The sequence below is a fragment of the Cavia porcellus genome, unplaced genomic scaffold (assembly GCF_034190915.1).
Source record: "Cavia porcellus strain 051 isolate PalLab524CR breed Dunkin Hartley unplaced genomic scaffold, mCavPor4.1 scaffold_10, whole genome shotgun sequence".
Taxonomy (NCBI): Eukaryota; Metazoa; Chordata; class Mammalia; order Rodentia; family Caviidae; genus Cavia; species Cavia porcellus.
In genome coordinates this window covers 56398113-56421444 of record NW_026947493.1, presented here as the reverse complement: position 1 = coordinate 56421444, position 23332 = coordinate 56398113, and the positions used below count along the sequence as shown (strand labels likewise).

The 23332-nt window shown below is 36.7% G+C and overlaps 1 long non-coding RNA gene across 1 annotated transcript in view; it reads right to left on the bottom strand.

The window, feature by feature from the left end:
* The window catches only part of LOC106025857 (uncharacterized), a 100300-nt gene that overhangs the window by 20360 nt on the left and 56608 nt on the right, over positions 1 to 23332 (bottom strand). The window contains exon 9 of the long non-coding RNA XR_010050204.1: positions 6804 to 6934. This is a non-coding gene — a long non-coding RNA (uncharacterized LOC106025857). The remainder of the gene's footprint in view (positions 1 to 6803; positions 6935 to 23332) is intronic.

Sequence of the window (23332 nt, the reverse complement as noted above, 5' to 3'; positions counted from 1 at the left end):
CTGTTTGCCAGTGCTGTCACAGCAAGTGCCTCAGAAGAGCCGGGAAACGGAGGGATGTGGAAAATTGCTGCCAACAAATTCACTCCTGTCAGTGCCAGCCAGCACACTGGATGAGAACCAGCTGAGAATGCTGTGCCCTTTCCAACCCTGACTTTACTAGAATTGACCTCCCTTGTCCCAGAAAAAAATACAGCACAAAAGGAGTCCCTAGGTTAATGAGAGCTGAATGCAGAGTTCATGTGCTCCCTCCTAGCATTATAGTTAGAAACGCATTCACAGGCACTGAAATTTGCAGTCTTTCCAGCTCCCAGCACATTTCTTTAAACATTAAACTGCTTCCCTCATGTGTGATGCTTATCTTTCAGGGTTGTCACTGAAATATTTCTTTGAACTATTGCAAGAATACTATCCTTGTGTCATTTTATGACTGGAAGAAAGATAAAGATTATCTGGCTTGTGACTGTGAACTGTGCTTTTCATCAAGTTTTTGCAAACGGCTGCTTCCTGGTGTTCCTTTTAGTGGGAATATGTGGCTGTGCCTTGCCATGGATGCTGAATGAAGGGAGCTCTGCTGCTCCCACAGGGTGCACTGATTCTCTTTGCTCTTTGGTATGGCAACCAGCGACGTCCAACAAGGCTACACCTTAGTGAGCTTGGATCCTTGAAGGGCTGATATGAATAAAGTTCAGCACTTCATGGAATATATCCTCAGTGACAAAAGCCTTTCAATAATTTAAGACACTGTATTTTTATGGAAGTTACTTGGTATTTAGCATAATCCATACTAATTTTATGGATACTGAAATAATTGCATATAATTAGAGTTTTGTACCTTATATATAATAATAAATAATTAATATTTACATATTGATAATAAATATAATTAAATTTAGTGATTCTAATATGTAGCATTGATTTGGGGATGAAGTAGTGACTGGTAAAGAAACTGTTAGCTGGAACCCTAAAATGATCAGAGTCTATATTTTTCAGTTGTAAATATTTAGTAAAGGCTTGCTTGATGTAAACAGAAGCATATAGTGTACTCAAAGAGCTAAGATCTTGAGAAGAGGTTTGAAACTGAATAATAATTGGAGATGATAGTTGCTTTGGACAGTAGCTGACAAAATACTGAGTCTAAGTTCCCAAGTGACTTTTCAGACCCACGTTCTGCCAAAACATGATGGACATGAGAAAAATTTTGTTCCTCTATACAAGTAAAACTTGAGGCATATTTGTTGCCAGAACAAAACTAAGCCTATCCTAACTGAAACATAATTCAATTAACCTCATTGTGCAAGTGAAAAAGTTGAGAGATTTAATGTGTTTCCCAGTATTTCAGTTAGTAAAGATAAAGCTAACATCAGCCAGTCTGCTTGTGTCACCATGGATCAGAATGTGTCCATATTGGCACCAAGCAGAACACATGCTAAAAAAGAAGATCGTTCATTATTAAATCATGTCAAATTCTGTGCAAATATGCAGTAAATGTCACTGGGTTTATTGAGAAGAGGGAGGACTTGCTCAAGAAGAAAAGAATAAGAGATTGTAATCTAACATTCCAGCTCAGGGAGAGGCAGAGACAAATTCTCCTACAACAGGAAATACATAATTGTTACATTTTTAGAAAACAAGAGAGGAGAATTTTAAATTGTTTATGTGACTCTCAAAGTCAACACTGACCGGTGGAAACTCTATGAAGAAGAAACAAATAAACACTCAAAAGTAAAATACGAGCCTTGAACTTGGCACACAGCACATCAGACTTGCCAAAGAACTTGTATCTCTCCATGTTTTCACGTGTTCTGTTCTAGTCAATAAAGCCACAACAAAAGTTTGAGGTTGACTGTAGTGTCTGATATGTCTTGGCCTGCCTTGATTTGTGGATTGGAATAATGGAAGTCATTCCATGAGATCAAAGGAGTATTTTGAGGCATTGTCTGCTGAGTTTTTGTGCAAATACATTTTCTCATGTGAATGTTCAACAAGATCTCCACTGGAACCTGGTCCCATCCATTCCAGGTGCAGAGTGATTCCTCACATATATCACAGAAGAATCACAAATTATTTAAATCAACATGGGTCTCCAGGGGAATCAAAAGTTATTGAAAATTAAATTCTTAGAAGAGATTATCAGATTCTCATTTTTCTCTCCAAAATGAAAAGAAGGAACCCTCCTTGGGAATGGTGATCAATGAATGAAGTGAAAAATTTGAATCTGACTCTCCCCTCAAAATCAGGGCTACAGGACTGAAATCATTATGGCTTTAACTGTCTTCCTCTCTTATTAGTTCACCTTCAGACACAGAAACTGAATGAATGGATGCAGGGATCACACTCTTAGCCCAAAGTTTCAGTTTCCATGCTGTTTCTCATGAAACATGAAGACTACCTTTAATCATTCTCCAACGAGGCCTCAGCACTTCAGCGAGCATACCTGACCATTGTAACGCAATGCACAGCCCAGGCGAAAGCCAGCTCCTCCCCTTCTTGATCAGGCAAGCCTCATTTGCTGTCTTCACCTTTCTAGCAAACATTTTCATAGTCTCAGTTACACATGTTTATGCAGGAAAATACTATGTTTTGATTCACAAATATATTGCATGTCAGGTTAATTAACATAGTTATCACCTTAAATTTTTATCATTTCTTCATGGTAAATACATTCAAAACCCTTTTTAAAGCTTTTTTTTTTTGATATGCAATGAATTATTGTCTACTAACAGTGAAAGTACAGGAGCTCTGAAGAATTTTCTTTTAGAATCAGAATAAAGGGAAAACATACACTAAAGATCTGGCAATTTCTCTATAGAAAGATGAAAATTAAGCTTATCAGAGAAATAGGGGATTTGGAATAATAAGCTCTAACTGAACTCAATCTTTGGTACATTAAGAGATTTAACTAAGTCATTTTTTCTTTTTCTGACTATGTCATTTTGCTTTCATTCATCAGTTAAAATTTCACTGAGTGTCTATTTTATGCTAAACATTGTGATGACACTGGGAAATTATAGCAATTAAAATATAGATCCTATCCTCAAAAATTCTAAGGTGCGTTATGAGGATTAAGTAAAATATGTCTTAAAGAACTCTGGAAATTTAAAGCAGTACATAAAAATTTGTAATTTTCTTATATTTTGAAGCTTCAAGTTTTTAGAATGTTTGCTTTTTGTCTGATTCAAACTTCACACCGTTTAGGAGACCATTCGAAGCCTTCTGTGATAAAATTAAAATTGCAACTCCTGAGCAATGGTACAGCCTTAAGAGGAAGTGAGAGCAGGACTGGCCCTAGCCGGGGCAGGTCCATCAGGGGCGGGAGCCACACTGTCAAAGGTGAGGAGCAGGTCCACAGCTCTAGCCAAGAAAGCAAAGAAGTCTTGGCCTGAGTACCATGCACAAGTCCCTATTGCCTGTAAATCTTGTCCTTGTCCTTTTTATCATAGGAAACTTCTAAAGGTAAACCCTTCAAAGAGTCATCAGCATTTAAAAGAAAGAACAATACATTTTTGAAAGCTATACAAATATTTTTATATGAATTTAAACTACATTGTACAGCTAAGACAAGTGGGAATATCAATTCTGAAAGAACTATTATTGGCAGTTTGAAAATTTTCCTTCTGGGCGTCTGAGAGATGAGTCTTGAAGGAAACTGAAATCCAGTATGCTGAGATTCATGTTGGCAGCTAACTGCAAAACAGCAATCTTGTTTCTGCTGTGGTGACTTCTCAATACCTGGCTGCATTTGAGAAGATGGGAAAAATCAGACAAGTGAGTAGGTACCTGTTGATGGATCACCACAGGCTGAAACGGGTAAAATTTATAAAAGCAAAGGCATAAACTGGCGAGGACCATCAGCTTTGATTAAAAATGGATGTTATATATATGTTTCAATTACTTTTCTCTTGTTGCTGGGGGAAAAAAATACCTGACACACAAAGTTAAAGAAGGAAAAGTTTACTTAGCTCACAGTTATAGTCAGCTGGCTCCAAGGCAGGGTTGCATAGCTGAGGGGCAACAGCTCAAGGTGGCAGAAGAGCAAAACCATCAGAGCCAAAAGGGGAGAAGTACTAACCTTTGCTCTTCCTTCACATTGCATGCAGGTTACGCAACCGGCAGGTCTTTTCCACCCACATGGTCTCTGTGCCCTTCTCTTGCACAGCCTGAGGATGTTTACAAAGTGAGGACACTGGCTCCTTACTTCTAAGCTTCTCAAGTGGATGCAATGTATCAACCATTACAGTATGGCAACCTAAAGTGATCTGATCTCCAGTTTGATGTTGGTAAACTTCCCAAACATTTGTTTAAAAACAATTGCAGCCAAAAAATATCCTAATAACTACCTGGTGGTATGTACAAAGTCTATTCCACTAGTGCTTCTTTAACATAGGGAAAACTAACTAGCGTGATGTCAAGAAGTTGAAATTACACACAGAAATTATCTAGAAGCAGTCTGCATTGGTTAGCAGATACCTATGGACAACATCCAACCACAGCTAACATAAACCACCTTAGCAAAATGAACTGAAGTGGTCTAAGAAATTTTGTTACATTCATTTTATTCACTGGGCCTTTTCTCAGCAGACGGCCAGGCTTTTCCTCATTTGGAACTCTCTAACAGCATTCTCTTATTGAGAAGTAACAGTTGGATGAGTTAAAAAAACTACAAAAATGCTAAGTTTTATAAACATAGTATATGTCATTTAATATTTGGAGAAATTTGTTATTTGGGGACTATTTATCACTTGGACTACAGTAGATATTCTGGTTGAGTATTTATTTTTGTAGGGGTATCATTCACTTCTAGGTACAGTATCCTAAGTTTGAGCTACACAACAGCAACAAGCACAACAAAAGATGGAGTATTTATTGTCTCAACTACTTTTATTTTAACCTACAAAAGGCAGCTTCCTGTGGTTTAACCTGATTCCCAACCCAACCTCTGGCAGAACATGAAACTTGCTGAAATTGCCAGATGATTATAGGTTGTTCTTGAGTTTTGGACTTCTTCAGTGGTATATGTGAAACAACCCAGATTGCATAAGTATATGAAAGATATTTAGGAATTAGCGATGTGAAGATCTAGGTAAAGAACATTTCTGGGAAATGAGAATCCTATGCAGAAGGCCCTAGTCCTTCAGAGAACATTTTTTAAAAAAGAAACGTTTCTAACATGGAAAGCCATCCGCAGAGTAGACAAAGTTCAGTGACTGCTTCTAGATGCCACGTGGTCTGTCACACAGATCCAGTCTCTTCTTTCATATTATTTCCAGTCCAATTCTAGAATTTTAAAGAAAGTGAAGTGCTACTATGCTAATAATAATTAATAGCCTCGTTACGATTTTATGTCTAAGTTACAGTTAATTTTCGTGGTATCCAGAGATTCAACTGGGATACAGAAACTGAGGTGGTTCTCTTCGAGCCTCTGCTTTACAGTCTGCTAAGTGTTTCTATGAGACAGAAGGGGTAAAGGAAGCTGAAACAATGAGGGAAGGGTATTCGGGAGCGGGACTTACTTTAAGAGGGAAATGGAGGAATGGGGAAATGAAAATTAGCTAAAGTAGAACACACTTGACCTCAGGATCAGGACAACAGGACAAATTAGTGCAAATTAAAGAGAAAAACTGTATCCTTCATTTGAGTAGGAATAGTGCCCCAGCATACAGCACTGCTCCTCACATTGGGGTAAAGGTTATGGTAAGGCTGAGACATGGTTACTTATAACTTAAATTACTCCCGTGGCCAGAGGCTGCAGTCTGGAATCACCTGCACGTTTACTGCTGCATTCTTGGATGTATCAAAAGATCTATCCAGTGTTTTGGTGAATTCTTTCTCGTTCCCAAGAGAGTGAAGCCTCTGATTTAACTCAGATTGACAGGGTAACAAGGCTGAGACCAGGGGTTCAAACAAGGTTCAAACACAGGATAAGGGTGAGGCGTAATTGTCACAGAGCACAAGGGCATTGACTTGGCCAATGTAAAAGAATGTGATGTTGTATAGTTTATTAGTCTCTCAAGAGTAAATAGTGGTTTTATGGCCATCTATCTCTTTTCCTTAGACCTCTGTTCAGATTTTAGAGCAGGATGTCGTTTTTTGGTTGGAGACAATCAGTGGATATCCTGCCAAAGGGGGAATGGTCCAACCCAATAGACTGGTTGGCCTGGCCCACTGCTTTGGGTAGGAAACCCAAGCAGAAGCAGTGGAACAAGATGAGACCGGAAAAGGAGTGATATGTGGAGTACTGTGCTAGCCTAGGGATCCTCCCTACCATCTCCCACAAGGGGTGCAGTCTCCAGGTACAGAAACAGGTCCTGTGGTTTTTGTGACTGTGTGGTACAGCTGTGCTTGAAATTGGGATTACTGTACCTGAAACAGCTTTAAATTTATAACTTTTCTATTTTGGAGTTATATTGGATTTGTAAGAAAAAGGAAAAATTTGTGTACAAGATGCATCACAGTGTTCTTACACTTCTTTCCCAGAAAAGAACAAAAATCTTCTAAAAGGACGTTTGATAGAAAATGTGTTATGAGTGTCAAAATATGAAAGGAGTAGAGATGACGGCTGTTGCATCTTATTTCTTGCAGTCTCCCTGTGGTAGTTTGGGTTTTGATTGCAAGAGAGATTAAATGGTGGTATTGAACTGCCATTTTGTTTCATCAAGTATTTAATGCCTGGTAATAAACTCAGACCTCGTCTAATTGCATATTAGCTTAGAACACATATGGCCACAGAAGCAATACACATGAAAGGTCTTGGACCAAGTCAGTAAGAGTATCAAAAACCAGTGAAAAGTAGACTCTTCCAGCACCTATCTCAGTGTGTAGGTCCCCTCTTCATCCTTCTGTTAGTGACACAGCCAGTCTTCTTTCACTGCCTTTTTGTTCTCTCAATCCAAGTATTTGCAGGACAGATGGTCTTTTCTAGAACCTTGATATGGTTCTTGAGGGAGGACAGAAAAGAAAAGAAAAACAAGAGACAAGGGCATCATAACTAAAAATTCTCATTTTAAGAAGACTTCAATTTCCAAGACCCATCCAAAGTTACCCAAGATGACCCATCACTAGAAGGCCACAAATTGGCTCAGTGAAGAAAGTAGGGAGCAGGAGCCTGGCCCTAGGATAAAGGATCTTTATGTCCCTATCTGTTTGTTTAGATTCACACTCCTTCCCTAGCAGACCTAGCACTGAAAGGTGATATTGGCTGGATTATTAAAGTAGCCAAAGAGAAGTCAGAAAGGGTTTAACTCGTCTATCCAAAAGCAAGACAGTACACCCACACCTGTAGAATGGATGTGTACCATTGAGGGGAGGCAATTTTTTTCCAGGGTTTCCAACCCCCCCCCAAATATAAATATTCTCAGTTTCAAACTGTAAGAAATCTCTTTTCTCTGAGCACCCGCACTCCACTTTCCAATGCATCGTTTATCTTTAATAAGCCTTTCTTATGCCTCTTACTGACTTGTCCTAAAAATTCTCTTTCAGTGACAGGAGTCCATAAATATGCAACAAAAATGATGAGTTAAGTTCCTTATTTCAGATTTGGATATCTATTAGACCCAGCCCAGCAACAGTTCCTACTATTATTATCAATAGTAGTAGTGGTGGCGATAGTAGTAGGGGTTAAACCCAATGCCTTTGCACAGAACTAAATACCTACTTTCTTTATTTTGTATTTTGAGACAGGGCCTGGCTAAGTCCTTATGTTGCCCCAACTGGGTTCAAATTTGTGATCTTTCTACCTCAGTCTCCCAGGGTTCTGGGATTCAGGCAGGCACCATCGTGCTTAGCAGTTCCTTCATATTTCTATTCATAGTAATGATGTGTTTATGTGATGGTATTTGTGTGTCTTCTCCACTAGATTATTATATTCACAATAGCAGGCACTTTATTTTGTTTACCTACCATGTGGTTGGTGCAGCAGCACATGTACTAAAATATTTTGTTCACAAGATCATATCTCTGTCAAGACACACATATTCTGTATCTAGTAAGTATTTGTTTAATGAATAAGTGTAAAAGCTCACTCTTTAGGAAACTTTTATTTCAGTATTAGTTTAATATATTTGACAGTAAATAATTATAAGCCTAATGAACATGGCTTAAAAAGGCTTAGATTCCTATAACTGATGAAAATTATAATGAAAATAACTTGAAATTTTTAGAGAATATCTATATGCAGATGGCACTGTTGACATTTTACTGTAGTTCTTAGATCCCTTGCCTACCCAGGTAGCCATCTCTCTATCCACCAATTCATCCAACTTGTTGTTGTTTTTGTTTTATTTTTGTGGCACTCATAGTTGAACTTAGTGTTAGCTACATTCCTGGGCCCCATCTTACTTAGTTTTGATGTATTTCACCATAAGTAGTGTGTGAACACATTTTTGCTCTAAAATACTTCAGCACACATATCACTACATAGAGTTCAATATTCAGTTAAGGTTCTTAGTGGAAGTAAAATTTAATTCAATAAATGCCCAAAATTTAGGTGTATTATTCAACGTGTGTTGACAAATGTGAACGCTTGTCTAACATAAATTTCTATAAAGATACAGACTAATACTATCAGCCTATACCTCTTTACTCCTTTATTCCCATTATTACCCATCAGTGGCAGTGCTCTGATTTTTCCACCATAGAACATTTTTCTTGTTCTAAAATTGCCTGTAAATGGAATTATATAGGCTTTACAATTATGAGATGATTTTTACCACGCATACTGCTGAAACTCACTCATTTTGTTATATGTCAATAATTTGTTCCTTTTAAAAGTCGATTGCACTCCCTTGAATGAATATACCACAATTTATCTATTTACCTGTTTGATACAAATTTGTTTTTCCCCCAGTTTGGAACTCTTATGAATAAAGCTGTTATGAATAAAAAGTTTTCTACTCCTTTTATGTTAAACTAACTGCTTGTTTTTCTAACACATAGCACTAAAATATGATAAACTGTAAGCATTCATTCCTAGCATCTTAATTCCTCCTAGGTCTGTTTATTTGTACTAGCTGGTATTGACAGTTAAAAGGAAATTGATAAAGTTTTAGTTGAGGGGGAAATAAGAACACTGGTCAAGTCCTGCATACAAAGTTAGAGTTATTTATTTTGTTAACCTTCTCATATTTTCCCCTAATGGGATAACATTTAATATTTTTAACATAATGGTATTTCATTATTATTATAATACCCTTTGTCGGCAGTTAAGTGGAAAAAGTCATATGATGAAAGGTATGAAATTATCTATTTTCTATGGTTGTACAATTACTTAACAAATTGCCAGTGACTTATGAATTTTATCAAATGGTCACTCCTTAAAGCACACTACTTAAACCCAATCATCCTTAAAAACTCCCTACGCCAGCTAGAGGAGTGAGGTTCTGTAATGCATCAGGTCAACTTTTATTCCCCAATGCCAGAAATGGTACAGTTTCCATCAAGGCTGACTTCCGCACCAAGCAGATCCATGATGGTATGTAGTAATCAAGCCATCATAATTAGCAAAATGTGAATACAATTCATATCATTGTGCACTGTCTATTTTACCCAGTGTGTCCCAGCTGATTTATTATACTATTAATTATAAATCCCACCTTTATAATCTTTCCCCTCAAAGCAGTCACTCTCTCAAAGTTTTAAGTCTTCTGTCACAGTTCTTAACATTTCTTGGGTCACAGATGTCATAGGAAGCTGATGAAAAGTGTGGACACTTTCCCACAGATAGGAATGTGCACAGATAGGAATGAACAGCATAAAGATTTCAGCACCACTTTAAAGCCCTCACAGACCTCAGCTGCACAGCTGATTTCCACCTGAGAGCATTTCATGCTTTCTCTCCATTTTAGAAACTTCATTAGGACCTCGTGAGAAGATAAGTACATATATGTTTCTGTTTTTTGTTTTTTTCCTTTGCATTCTTTTTCAGTAACTAAATCCTTTGAACAGAACCTTAGGGTGGAGTCTGTACCTGAGAGCATGCAGGAAAAGCTTTCATGGCTGGAATTTTTCCATGACCTGGGGGACTGGTGCTGAACCAAGCGGCTGGCTCTCGGCCAGTGTTTATCTGACTGGAAGCCTGAGTTGGGAATGCTTTTTCAGGAGATAAAGTAGTGCTGTATAATTTCTTTACTGTGACATCTTAGTAATCCCAGGATTTTATTTCCTAGGAGTACACGTCGATGGGACATTTTCTCTTTTAAGACCAGAGTGATGTGCAATCCCAAAGGTGACCCTCACTAAAGAATAATAGGGGTTGGGGCTGTAGCTCAAAGTCTCTGAAGAATGCACATTCTGTGCAGGACAGGAACAATGCAAAACAATTCCTGTAGCATTCCAGTGTTCTCCCCACCTCCCTCTGGAATCAGCTGTTCCCTTACCAAGCACACATTAGGACAATTCCTGGTCTGTCCCTACAGCAGGGCCTTCCAGCCCAAGTCTTTCTTCCTCCTAAAAAGTTCCCTCTGACAACTGACAAGAGGCCAGAGCAGACAGCACACCTGGGTAACTTTAAAACCCTGATGTTAGGGCTGTATTTGGTGGGACGGGTACTTTGAGGAAAATGGGATTTCTAGCATTTTAAAATGCATTTAGCATCACCATATGGAGGAAGTTCCTGTTCTTCCCAACTTTATCCTGAATATCCCAATTCAAAGGGGGAACGAGTTATAATGTTGATTGGATTTTTCCATTTCCAAGCAAGGCCAAAAATAAATCTAGCAAGGACGGCAAAAGTTAGGAATGTTTCCTTTTTTCCTACCATTTTAATAAAACAGATAAATATTGTCTTCCCAAATATAAAATAAGTATCCAGCTCCTATCTCTGATTAATATGTTAAAAATTCCCTTCATGTGTATGCCTCATTATAAAGTAACATGAGGACATGCTTCCATTTCTTCCTGTTTTCCTCTTTAAGCTTCAGCAGCACTGCAGATCAGCTTTTCCATTCCTCCCTGAGAATTCTCAGTCCCTTCTCTGAGTCTTCTGAGCAAAACACCCACAGCCCTTTCGATGCAGAAGCATATTTCTAGCTCCTGTGACTGTGTATCCAATGCGGGCTGTTTTTCAAAAGGTGAGGTAACAGAACTTTGACTTACTTCCCTTTGGTGGAGAAAAACATGTCCTGTGTCACGCATATCCCAGACATGTCTCCAAAGCTGTTTGCCAGAAGTCGTCATCTTGTGACAGAGGAGCTCCTGAGCCAACGCTGGTTCAAGTGGATAGAACAATAACTACCCTCGCAGCTGCAGAATCAAAACACACCCACTGTGGGTTTTGTTATGGTTTAAAAGTAGTAAAAATTTTAAAAGGACTGTGTGCAGAATAATCCATAACGGTAAAACAGAAGTTTGGGAAGCCGTAAGAAATAATTGCGCAGGAGGCCCTTTAGAGATCTCAAATTAGTCAGACTTTCTGGGTTACCCAGAAAGTCTGACGGAAAGTCAGACTTTCTGTGCTTACCCCTAAGTTTGAAACATGATCATCAGTTCACAGCCTTTGCATCCCACTTTCCTGTTAACCACGCCCATTCCTCACAGCCTTTGCTTTCCTTCCTGTTCTCATTCTCAATGTTTAATCCACTAATGAAACATGAGCTTTGTGAATTATTTCATTTGACCAGGAGAGCATAAGTGCCATCCGTAAATATTTAAGCGTTTTCTATCCTAACTTTCAGAAAAACTAAAAGAAAACCGGGTTTAAGATGTTTTAAAATAGGAGTCTTTGTTTAGGATATCCCAGAATCTAGCATGTGGTAATAAGTATGAAAATGGTTTTATTTATTTAAAATAAATTAGTGGATAATTTTGTTCTTTAACGAAGTGTGAGTTAATAAGATAAACTTGGCTTTCTTGTCTCATAGCTTCAAAATTTGATTTTACAGAAGTAAGATGTAATTTTCAGATTTCAAAATTAGTTCTTACATGTTTGAAAGCCTGGCTCTGGGTTTTATTATTTTTCATAACATTTATGCTGGCATTTTCTCCAGATTTATAAAAAGGAATTATGAATGAATTTATTTTTCATGTCTAGTTTACACTTACCCCATCTCATCAGTTCATAATAATTTGTAATGGGATTCCTGGTAACACAGGATCAGGGACACATAGACATGTCTTTTGAGTAAATCTCTGTCATCAGCAGCATGTGATTTCTGCAAAGAATTTATTAATTCTTCCTTAAATGTGGGGACCATGGACTGTTTTTGAAAAGCCCTAAAGACTAAAATCACCTATCCTTACTTTCAGTGTCAAATAAAGAAATTCATGATAAGAAATTATCATTTTTCAGAGTAGATTCTATCACTTCTCTCATTCAAACCTCCTTTACAGATTTTCTCTGAAGAGCAACAATGCCTATATGGATTACTCAGACAATTGCTAGTTTGCTAAGTATAGATGCTAGCACTTAAAAGAAATTAGCAGATGTCACTTAAAGAAATAGCCCTAATTCTCAGCTAAGAAGGAAGTGTCTCCGTGGATCCGATGTGATAACAATTTCTCAATTTCTGCCCATCTCTGAACTAATTTTCTTCAACACTATAGGGAATGGTTTAACCATTTTCTTCTTTAATTCTGCTCCCTGCTCCATCTGCATGCTTGACTGTTGCCAGGAAGGGGCTTTCTCAACTCCAGAATGTGGGCTTGGTTCCATTGCTTTTGTTTATTCTACCCATTATGTCCCCAAGAGTTCTCAGAAAACAGTGGTTAAGTCCCAGTGGATTTAGAAAAAGAACTTGAAGGAGCATATGTGTCATTTGTGCCCAATTTCTGCACCTAATCAAAACTTAGCAACTGTTTGTAGCTAAGACACCAGAGGGATTCCAGTATCTGGACACTTTATAGCCCATAAATTCAGCCCAATACTTTTGGGGCTGTTCCCACAGAAAGTAAGAATTTATATGAAGAAAGATTACTAGATTATTTAAATCAGTGTGAACAATAAGGGAGGAGAGACAGAGCTCCTATATCACATTCCTCTCCTCTGGGGAACTGCATGGAAAAACTGTGGAGACACCAATTTGTACATGAACTACTAACAGCACCACTGAACACATACTTTCATACAACGAGGCACACAGATTATTTGTAAATGGCTGATCCAGTACTGTGATTTAACCTGTCTTTGGAGAAACAGAAACAGCTGAGGTCTTGTAACTATCTTTTTTCATTCTAGAAGATAATGCTTCAATCGGATACTCTTCTGATACAGATCAACCTTAAGTTTACCGCAGATTTAAGGGATGGTAACCGGTGAATGTGTGGAGTAAACCAAACAGATCCATAGAGAGATGGCTCATGTAGAGATGTTGAGGAAATAACTTTTTATTAATAAAGAAGTTAAATAAGATTTTTCACAATTTGGTTTGAGTATGTCTAGAAAATATTTTTAAAATGACAAATTTTATGATATGATTTAGAGAAATGTTATGGAAAAGGCCAAAGTGAATTTCTGTAAAGCAATCAGTAGGAAATGTAATCAATGAAAATAATTTTGAGAACACAGGACTTAAAGCTTGTTTCTGAATAATGTCAGAATAAAGAAAGGGCGATATTAGTAATCAGTATCCTCAAAAGGATGAGTGGGAGCCCTTGTGAGGAACTCACACACAAGAACAGACAATGAGATTTCCAGACCCGTATTAGTACTAGTGAGGGGCTATCTGTCCTCTACTGCACAGAGAGCTGTCGTGAGAAGAGTTGTGGCACTTGGCCTTCCAGTATCCTGACCATGGCCACAGAGCCATCAAGCTCCCTCTGCCCGGGTCCTTGACTGGTTGTGTATGATTTTCTCTCTTAGTATCTATTTAAATAGTCTAATTTTCTTCCATAATGGCTTTTAAAAAACTAATTAGTAGGTAGTAGTTACCATTTTATATGACAAATATTTCCTTTTAAAATGTCATCACTATAAAGCACCCAACATAAATGACCCATGACACACATTTACAGGTATACTCTATAATAAGTATTTTTTAAGCATCCTACTATACAGGTTAGAAACTCCATGTAACTATTTCCCTCTCACTCCAGCACACCTCAGAGAAGAGCACTGTCCTGTTTAATCATTCCCTTGCCTTGTTTTAGGCTTTTATCACTTCTGTGTCTATCCTTAGCATCTACTATTGATTTACATTTTACGTGCTTTTGCTTCTTTTGCTCCTGGTATAGTTTTGAGAATTCTTCATGTTAATGTGTGCAACTGAAGCTAATTTAGTTTCACTAAACTAAACTAAAGTTTATGCATTTTCCAATGTATAAATATAACACAAGTTGTTTATCCAGGGGTTTGAAGGGTGCTTGATTTGTTTCCGGGTTTTTAGTTCGCAAACAATGCTGTCGTAAACAGTCTTGCATGTGCTTCCTGGTATATGTGTGTGAAAGTTCTGAGAAATATGCCTAGAAATCGCATTGCTGGGTCACAAAGTTCAAATTTACCATGCAATGCCAAACTTATGAGTGAGCATCTTTATTGTTTCTTATCTGACAAACATTTGGTATTATCTGGCTTTTTAACTTTGCCAAGTTGGTGAATAAGAAATGATATTATTTTGCATTTCTATGATTAATGAGACCAGACGTCTTTTCATATTTATACCAGAATGGACAGCTCAGGAGACAGCACATTGCAAATCAGTCAGGAAATAACTGGTGAACAACTGTTACTCTCTCAAAAAATCAAATCAAAATGAATCAGCACCTCATAGGAATAAGCTCTCACTTTCTGTTGGATTTAAGATATAAGCAAAGCTATAAAACATTTAGAAGGTAATTCAGAACACTTTCATTGTCACAGACTCTTCAAGGCTTTCTTTAGCAAAACATAAGAAGTACAAATATTACCGAGAAAATGCTGATAAAGTCTGTTAAATTAAGTACATTCTTGACTCTGATCTGTGAAGGTTACCACAGCCTAGATCAGTTTTCCATATATATGTGAGTTCAGTTCTGTATTCTTTAAATTCTGCTTGTCTATTTGTCTAGCTGAATAACAGCATCATCATGTCTTAAATAGTTTTACAATGATTTCTGATAAGAACAGTCCTTTAATCTTGTTCTTTAGAAATGTTTTAATTATTTATGAGTGTTTTGTTCTCCATTAAAATTTTGAAGTCAGTCTGTCAAATTTCCACAAAAATTACCCTGTTGGAATGTCCATGGGAACTGGTTTGAATCTGGAGGTCAGTTTGGGGACTTCCAGTTTGGAGAATATTGAGTTTCTATCCATGAATGTGGTACATTTATCTTTTTATTTCAGTCCTTTTTTATTTCAAAAATATCAAACTAAACAAAATAAAACAATAGATTCAATCAAAACAAAACAATGAACATGGTACAGGGCTTCAAAACAAGATAAAAGGAAATCAATAATAGCTACCAAAATATATTTTGTTATTTTTGAAATAGCTGTCCATGCCATCAAATATGATAAAGTCACACAAGATAAACTAGAATAAAATCATATTAAACAGAACAATGAAAAAATACATGATTTCAAAACACAATAATATATTAACAATGGCTACTGCCTTCCCTTTTTAGATATGCCCTCCCTTTTCATTTGCACAGTATTCCTTGTGCATTTTGGATCCCATTAGCTCCTTTAGTTTTTTATACTAAGGAGACAACACAATGTTCACCCATGTGACTCTGAACCACTTCATCCATGAGCATGATCTCGAGTTGTATCCATTTACCTACAAGAGCCTCAAGGTTACCTTTCTTTATAGCTGAGTAGCTTTCCATTGTATAGAAATGCCATGTCTTTTTATCCATTCTGCAGTTGAGGGGGAAACTACTCCCATGCATTTTCAGCCTGCCTGTCACATAGATCATTGTTCTTTCTCCTTTGACTTTTAGTCTATGAATTTTCTTTCGAGTTAAATATGTTTCTCATATAAAGCATGTTGATAGATCCTGTCTCCTGATTCACTCTGCCTGTGATTCTTTTTATTGGTGAATTGAGGCCATCTACATTAATAGTTAGGACCAATATACACTGGCTCATCTCCGCCATGCTATTTTCCTGCCTTGGCTCTGTGCTTTTCCTCTCCATTCAACTGTCTGCCCCGGTTGTTGGCCCTCCTCTGCTGTTCCTGGAATTGTGGGTATTTTTCCTATCTCTCTAGAATGTCCTTTAGTATTCTTTGTAGGGCTGGTTTGGCGGTCATGAAGTCCTTCAGTTGTTCTTTATCACAGAAGCATCTTGTTTCACCATTAATTTTGAAAGATAGTTTTTCAGGGTACATCAATCTGGGTTAGAAATTATTTTCTTTCAGGACTCGAAACACTTCACTCCAGCATCTTCTTGAGTTGGTTTGTGTTGAGAAGTCTGTTGTGATTCTGATGAGTTTTCCTTTGTACCTGAACTGTTTCTTTTTTCTAATAGTTGTTAATATTCTGCTCTTGTGTTGAAATTCTGGGATCTTGAATATTTCTGGGTTTCGATCTGTTTTGTTTATGGCTACTGGAATTCTGTTTATCTCACTTATCTGAAGGTCACATCCTTTTCTCATGCTTGGGAAGTTTTCTGCTATTACTTCTGTAAATAGACTTTCAATGTCATTTGTGTTTATTCCTACTTTTCCACTGAAACTTATTATTCTTAAGTTATGTTTCTTTGCTTTGTCTTACAGCCATTGAATTGTTATTTCCTGATTCCTTGTTATTTTTACGAGATCCTTCCTTTTGTGATTGCAAGCTACAAACCTGTCTTCAAGGTTTGAAAGTCTGTCTTCAATTTCTTTCAAGCAGTTTTGCCAGCTTCCAGTGGAGTTTTTAAATTCCTGGATATTACTTTGAATCTGTTTCATGTATTCTAAACCTTTTTTATATTGTTCATTCAATGTTTCCCTCATTTTCCTATGATCCTCTATTTTTTTAATCTATGTCTTCTTTAGAAGTGCTTAGCAGTTTTTTATTAAATAGTTGTTCATTTCTTCTTTCACCTGAGATAGTATTTCTGTTCTAATTCTTTTATAGCCTCATGAAGTTGTTTCTTTACTTCAGTTGCCATCACTTGAGAACTTCAAGTGTGTGACCCTGATCTCATCCATGTTTACATCTCCTGGACTTGCTCTGCTTGGGTTGGAGATCAGACACTGCCTTTTGCTTCTTTGTCTTGATGTATTTCTGAGTTCTTCTGGACAAGTGGGTAGTGGGGTCCCAGGAACTTCCCATATTGGCTACAATTTCTCTGAAGTGAGACTGTTTGGTTCTCCTGACCAGTGCTGGCCATGGGTATCTGATGGTGGCCACTGGGTGTGCTGGTGCAGGGCTGGCTGCTGTTTTTCAGTCTGCATTGGCTCCTGGATGGCTGGTGGAGTGAGCATAGGGGCAGGGCTGGCCACTGCCTCTCTGACCTGAGTTGGTTATCAGCTGGGAGCCTCCCTGATGGCTGCTGGAGTGTGTGTGGGTATCTCAGTCTTTTTTAAATGTCTTTTCTAACAGTTTCCAGTTTATACCTTAGAAGTCCTTTTAATTTGAGATTGTTGTTATTTTTATAAAATATTTTTATGTACATTTTCCATTTTTATTTCCTAGTTGGTTTATATTGTAGAGAAAGTCAAATAACTTTCCGAAATGATTTTTTGAGAAAATTTTCTAAACTTTTACTTATTCTAATAAAATATTTTGAATTTTCCACATAGACAATTGTTTCTTGTGCTAATAAATACTTATTAAGGGCTTCCTCTGTTAAAGGGACCAGTCAAGGCCGAGGGGATTTCATAGTGAATTAAGGAAAGAAAAATCCCATCCCAGTAGCAGTTATATTTTAAAAGGTGGAGATATATCAGAAATAAAATATACGAAGCATTGAATGAGAAGAAATTATTTGGAGAAGATAAAGTAGGATGGGTAAAAGAGAGTTCAAGAAAGTAGCAGATAAGGAGGGAACTTAATTTTAAATAAGGCCATCTTGTTTAAAATCATTTTTGCAATGCTGTAAAGGAATAACTCATGCAAGGAAGGTTAAAAGGAAGCTGCAGGCAGAGAGAGCAGTAGGCACAAAGGCACTGAGGCAGATGCTTGACCAGTTTCTTTGGAAGGCAACCAGACGACAGTGGAGCTAAGCAGAAGACAAAGGAATGAGGATGGAAGGTGACTCAGAACAGGGCTGTTTGCTCATCATACTGTCACTTTATCTTTCTAATCTATGTATTTGTTAAAACTTTTTTTTTAATACTGCACTATTTAAAGCAACACATAGACTGTCGAAATACAGTAGTGATAGAGGACATTCTTGCTTTATTCTTAAAGGAAATATTTTCAGTGTCATCACAAATTGTGGTATAAATTGCATCTCCATGTCTTTGGAGATATCTATTTCCTAAATACCTGACTTAGTAATGTTTTGTGTGCATAGGGTATGAGTGAAGTGGGGTACTATTTTTTTTAACAATTTTCTCTCTTTTGCATAACTAATCTTTTAGACTTTCTATTTTTAGGAGGGACATTTTTACTGTTTATATCTTCCATATTTAGCCATTCAATTGTCTTGAAAAAATATTAATGTAATTAATCATAATATTGCTAATAAAGCTATTTTATTTTTTATGTTTCTGGTTACCTTTTCTCATTTTTTTATTTTATATATTTTTAATCTGACTTATTCCTTGAATATATTAACAAATTATCTTATCTTTCTTAGTAACCAGAGTTTTGACATGTTAATTTTTTATTTTTACATATTTTATTCATTTTTCTGTTATTACTAATAATTGCCTTTTGTTTGTCTTAAATTTGTTTCATTCTTATAACTCCTTAAATTAACTATGTTATTTATTTCTTTCCTTATTCTTATCCATATATATAATATATATTATGAGATGATCAATTTTTCAACAAACTTTTTGCAATTACCCCTGCTCTTAGATGTGTAGAGTTTTATTAATGCCATTTTATATTCTTTAATGTGATTTTCAGTTTCCTCTTTTATGTAAGAATTTCATTTTATTTTTAAGACTACAGAAGTTATTTACTCAGGTTTATTTGTTTTGTTTTATTATCAATTTCTTGCTTTATTATAACACAATGAAAGAATTCTGTTTTTTCAGTCCTTGAGAATTAATCATAATTTTCTTTGCAGCAAAATTTTAAGGACAAAAAAGTTTAATACCCAATTTATATAATTGTTTTAGAGGCTTTTCATATCTTTACTGGATTTTTGATAACTTAATTGATCTTATGCTACCAAAGCCTGCTACCTCTGTATTTCTGTTTCCCTGTGGAGTCCCGGTGGCTTTGAATATGTGAATATGACACTGTGCTAGCGAGCACACACCTGTTCTTCATTGTGGATCATGTTTGCTACTTTACTGCTCATGTTTCCTTCACGTTCTCATTTAATTCATTTACTTTAAATTTGGTGTAACTGATTTCAATCTTTGCTCTGTGGTGTTGTTGTTATTATTTGTTTTTCCTAAATTGCTTTAGCTCATCCTTTTATTTTCAGCTTTTCTACATGATTTTGTCAATTTCTCCTTAAGGCAAAAGACTTGATTAATATACATAACAGATACTTGAGAAAAATAAATCTGAAGTATGTTTTAGCTATAAACAGAACAGCCAGAATTCTTGGGAAATTTTCCATTTTAAGTTTCTTCCTTGTAAGGGATTCAGTAATATGGCCCAGTGCCACTTACAACATATTCCCTATGCTCAAGAGACACAAAGAGGCAAAGGGTGACAAGCTTTTCCCACAAAGAAATACAGAGCAAACTCTCTTCGTGACTATCTGTTACTTTCTGAACAGAGGTTAATCTATTTCTTTTTTAATTACCACAAAGTAAAAAGTGAATTGCCAGACTGATTTGCCCTAGTGTATACATCAGCACTCTACATTAGACTTCTTATGGCCTCTCCCCACTTAGAAATATTTCTGAGGATAGCAAACCAAGTCCTTATGGAATCTAATGAAAATGTTATTAACAGCCATTCTTTAACTGTTACTGTTCTCTGAGCGATAGTTTTTCTTTTAAGAAATAATCATTGTCATAATCATATTCTATTGAGTGCCCATTGATTTACTCATTAAAATATTTATTGAGATATTTATGCACTATCAAATGGCCTATAGAAATTCATTTTCTAACAATGTTCACCAATTTTTGAGAAAGTGTATCAAACCATATACTGAGACTTGGAAATTTGAAGAATAATATAGTCATAAACGACAAAGCCATAATTTGAAGCCATCTTTTCAATTCTGAGTCCTTTCCTCTTTTAATATACTTTGTGTCTTCACAGTAGATACAGATTATATAGAAATATTAATGGTGGAAAATTTAATGCTCTATGTTGCAGTTGGAGATCTTATCTGATTTTCCTAGCTAATCCATACTTAAAAAAGACCTCCATCAATAAATGATACTGGGTAGTATTTACAGAAAACCATTAAAAGTACCTTTAACCAATTTGCTGGTTACTCTAGTTTCTCTTTTTGGATATAAGCCGACCATTGGCTAGCCATAATACGTAACTTTTTTTCTTCTAACAGAAAGGTTTCTCTGTGCTGCTTTTAATAGTATAAGCCTTGCCTTTATAAGCCTTACAACAATATGAAAATAACACATATTTCCATGTTTTTGGACAGTCACCAATCATTAGAGTGTACATATATGTGTTGTAGTAGAGTTGGGGATTCGAATAACACAAAGATATCATTTAAAGATAAGATAAAATAAAATAGAACTTGCATAGTATAGTAAACGTCCATCATCATGACAATGTATCTAAGAAAAATTAACTTACAGAAGGAAAGGAAGGGACTAGAGATAAGTCTAAGCATCTTGTGGATTCTACCATATCTATCAGATGAATATTATCCACAAAAGTATCCTGAACACTGCATAACTCTGCCTCATGGAATTATACTAAGTAAAAAAGTACACATTACAAACCATTAAGGTATGTGATAGATTGACTGTTGTAAGAAAGCAAATTCCTGTACCCTGATCAATGCTATAAAAATGCATAGTAATCGCTGTTCAACACAGGACTACTGCAAGCTATGGTCTCCTTTGGTGGAGATTTTCTGTGCCTCACTTCAACTGATGGTGCTTCCCTGTTTTAGAATAACATTGATCATGGTTCAGAGAAAGAGTCCATTAGTGGACTAACAAGAAACAGAATTTTTTCATTTTTTCTCTGCCTAGTAGCATTATCGAATTCTGGTTGATAATCCTGCCTAAATCATAAATGATCTTAGCATGTGTTTGATATCAATACTAGTCTTGTACTTTTCTGTATATATCTTGCTTTCATATGTGCTTTACCTATCATTCATTTTCTTTTTTTTTTCTTGCTGTAAACAACAACCTAATTATTCTTATTTAAAACAAACACTTTCTTTCATGATACTGATACATTTGACCAACATTAACTCTAAGTTCAGTTCTCAACTCAGGTTATACCAGTCAGTTCATTCCTCCCATCTCCTCATATGGATTAGGTTAAACTGAGACCTGGAATACATGCAGATCAGTGAAATCATGCCCACTTCCATTAGGAAACTTAGGTGGTAAGAGGGAGTCCTTTTGGGTTGATGTTGCTGAGAGATTATGGTTGATCTGAGATCCTGGAACCCATCTGGTCCTTCCTGGGAGCCATGAGAGGATAGTGAAGTTTCTCACTTACAGAAACCAATTGTTTTAGTGTGAGTTCACCCAGAAGTAGTCCCATGAAAATGCTAATCCTTCAATTAGTTTATTTAGAGATTACTGTCAGAAAATACTAATTTGGGAGTAGGGAAATAAAATATTGAAAAGAAAAAAAGAATTGAAGTGTGTATTATCCAAGAAACTGTAATTTGGGGCAACTGGGGCATAATCTTAGTAGGGAATTTGTTGACTGTGTGTAGAATATGCCTTTGTTTTTGTTTGAGAGATGAGGAAAGTCGAGAGGGCTATACAGTGAATCCTGTCACTGACAGATGAGGAAGGTAATGGTGGCGTTATCTATTAATTCTTGTCACTGATTGATTCATGCTCTCAGCTGTTAATTCTGAAGCACTTCTGCCTTCCCTTACCCAAGATGAAAAAGAGCCTACAGGAGAAGGTACTGAAGGTCAGTCACCAGAAGGGCAGGATGGCAATGTTAAGCAGAGACATCTGCGGAGAGCAGATGCATTTCCTCTTTGCCTTAAATCTTCACTGAAACAAAGAGCTCCGACAAAATCCTCTGAAAATATCATTGAAAATATTGTCTGGGTACTAATTAGAAAAGTGTGTCTGTAAATGTTCCTCTCACTGTATACTTCTGATGCATGGACTTTAAGTAATATATATATATATATATATATATATATATATATATATAGTACTTCGATAGGTTTGTGTGTGTCATATTTTGCTTTTACAGCCAACAAAGAAAAAACTATTGTTTTCCACAGCTGGTTGCTACAACACATCTGCAGGAAAACCTCCTCTTGCCTAAGTAATTCATCTGTTATCATCTCTTAGGCCTCCCTAATTTCAAGCTAATCATTCAGAGAACTACTGAGTCAGTATTTGCCTGAATAACTTTCAAGCTCCTCTTTTCCCCTAAATGTGCTTCATCTTCACCCCAATCTCCCCACCACCCCCGTGTGACCTGCACCCTGCCCAGGATATGGAGGACACCTGTCAGCTCCAGTGCAGGAGAGCCAGCCAGCACACCTGTGTCCTCCATCCCCTCACCTCCCGCTGAGCATCTGCATGGCTAATGCTGACTCCTGTCCTTCACAGTCTCACAGCAGCCACCTTAATCAACCCTGCTCAGGTCTGGCAGTGTCCGAGGGACGAGCCTATCCCTGCCTGTCTAAGGGATATTCCAGGCCCATGCAGAAGAGAGTGGAGCCTCATTATTCCCTCCCCCCAATAAAGCCAAATAATTACAAAATCTGTATCCAAGCACATGTTTTCCACAACTCAGCCCTCGGCATTTAGAAATGTGCTGATCTATTATCAGATACTAATCTGGTTCTTTTCTATATAAAGACAAATATCACAATTAATTCACTGAGCTCTAGTGAGAACTGCCCAAATCAAAAAGCTTTTTGTATCTCTTTAGGCTCTACAATACCCTGTTTGATAAACTAGCTATGCTAAGCAGTGGCTGCATAACTGAATTTAGACTCATTGGAACCTTGGTTTGATTTATGATGAAAATATGTTACAATACAACTCAATTCCTAGAGAGTTTTGAGCCCTACTCCCAATTCACCAGGTTCTGTTTTCTAGAAAAAAATATAAAAAGCCAAAAGAGCATACGATCTACAACTATACATCCTTGTTGTTTATGGTGTATGTGAAAAATGTGAAGGACCAGGCATGTATCCCAGCTGGAAGACAGATTACTGTTA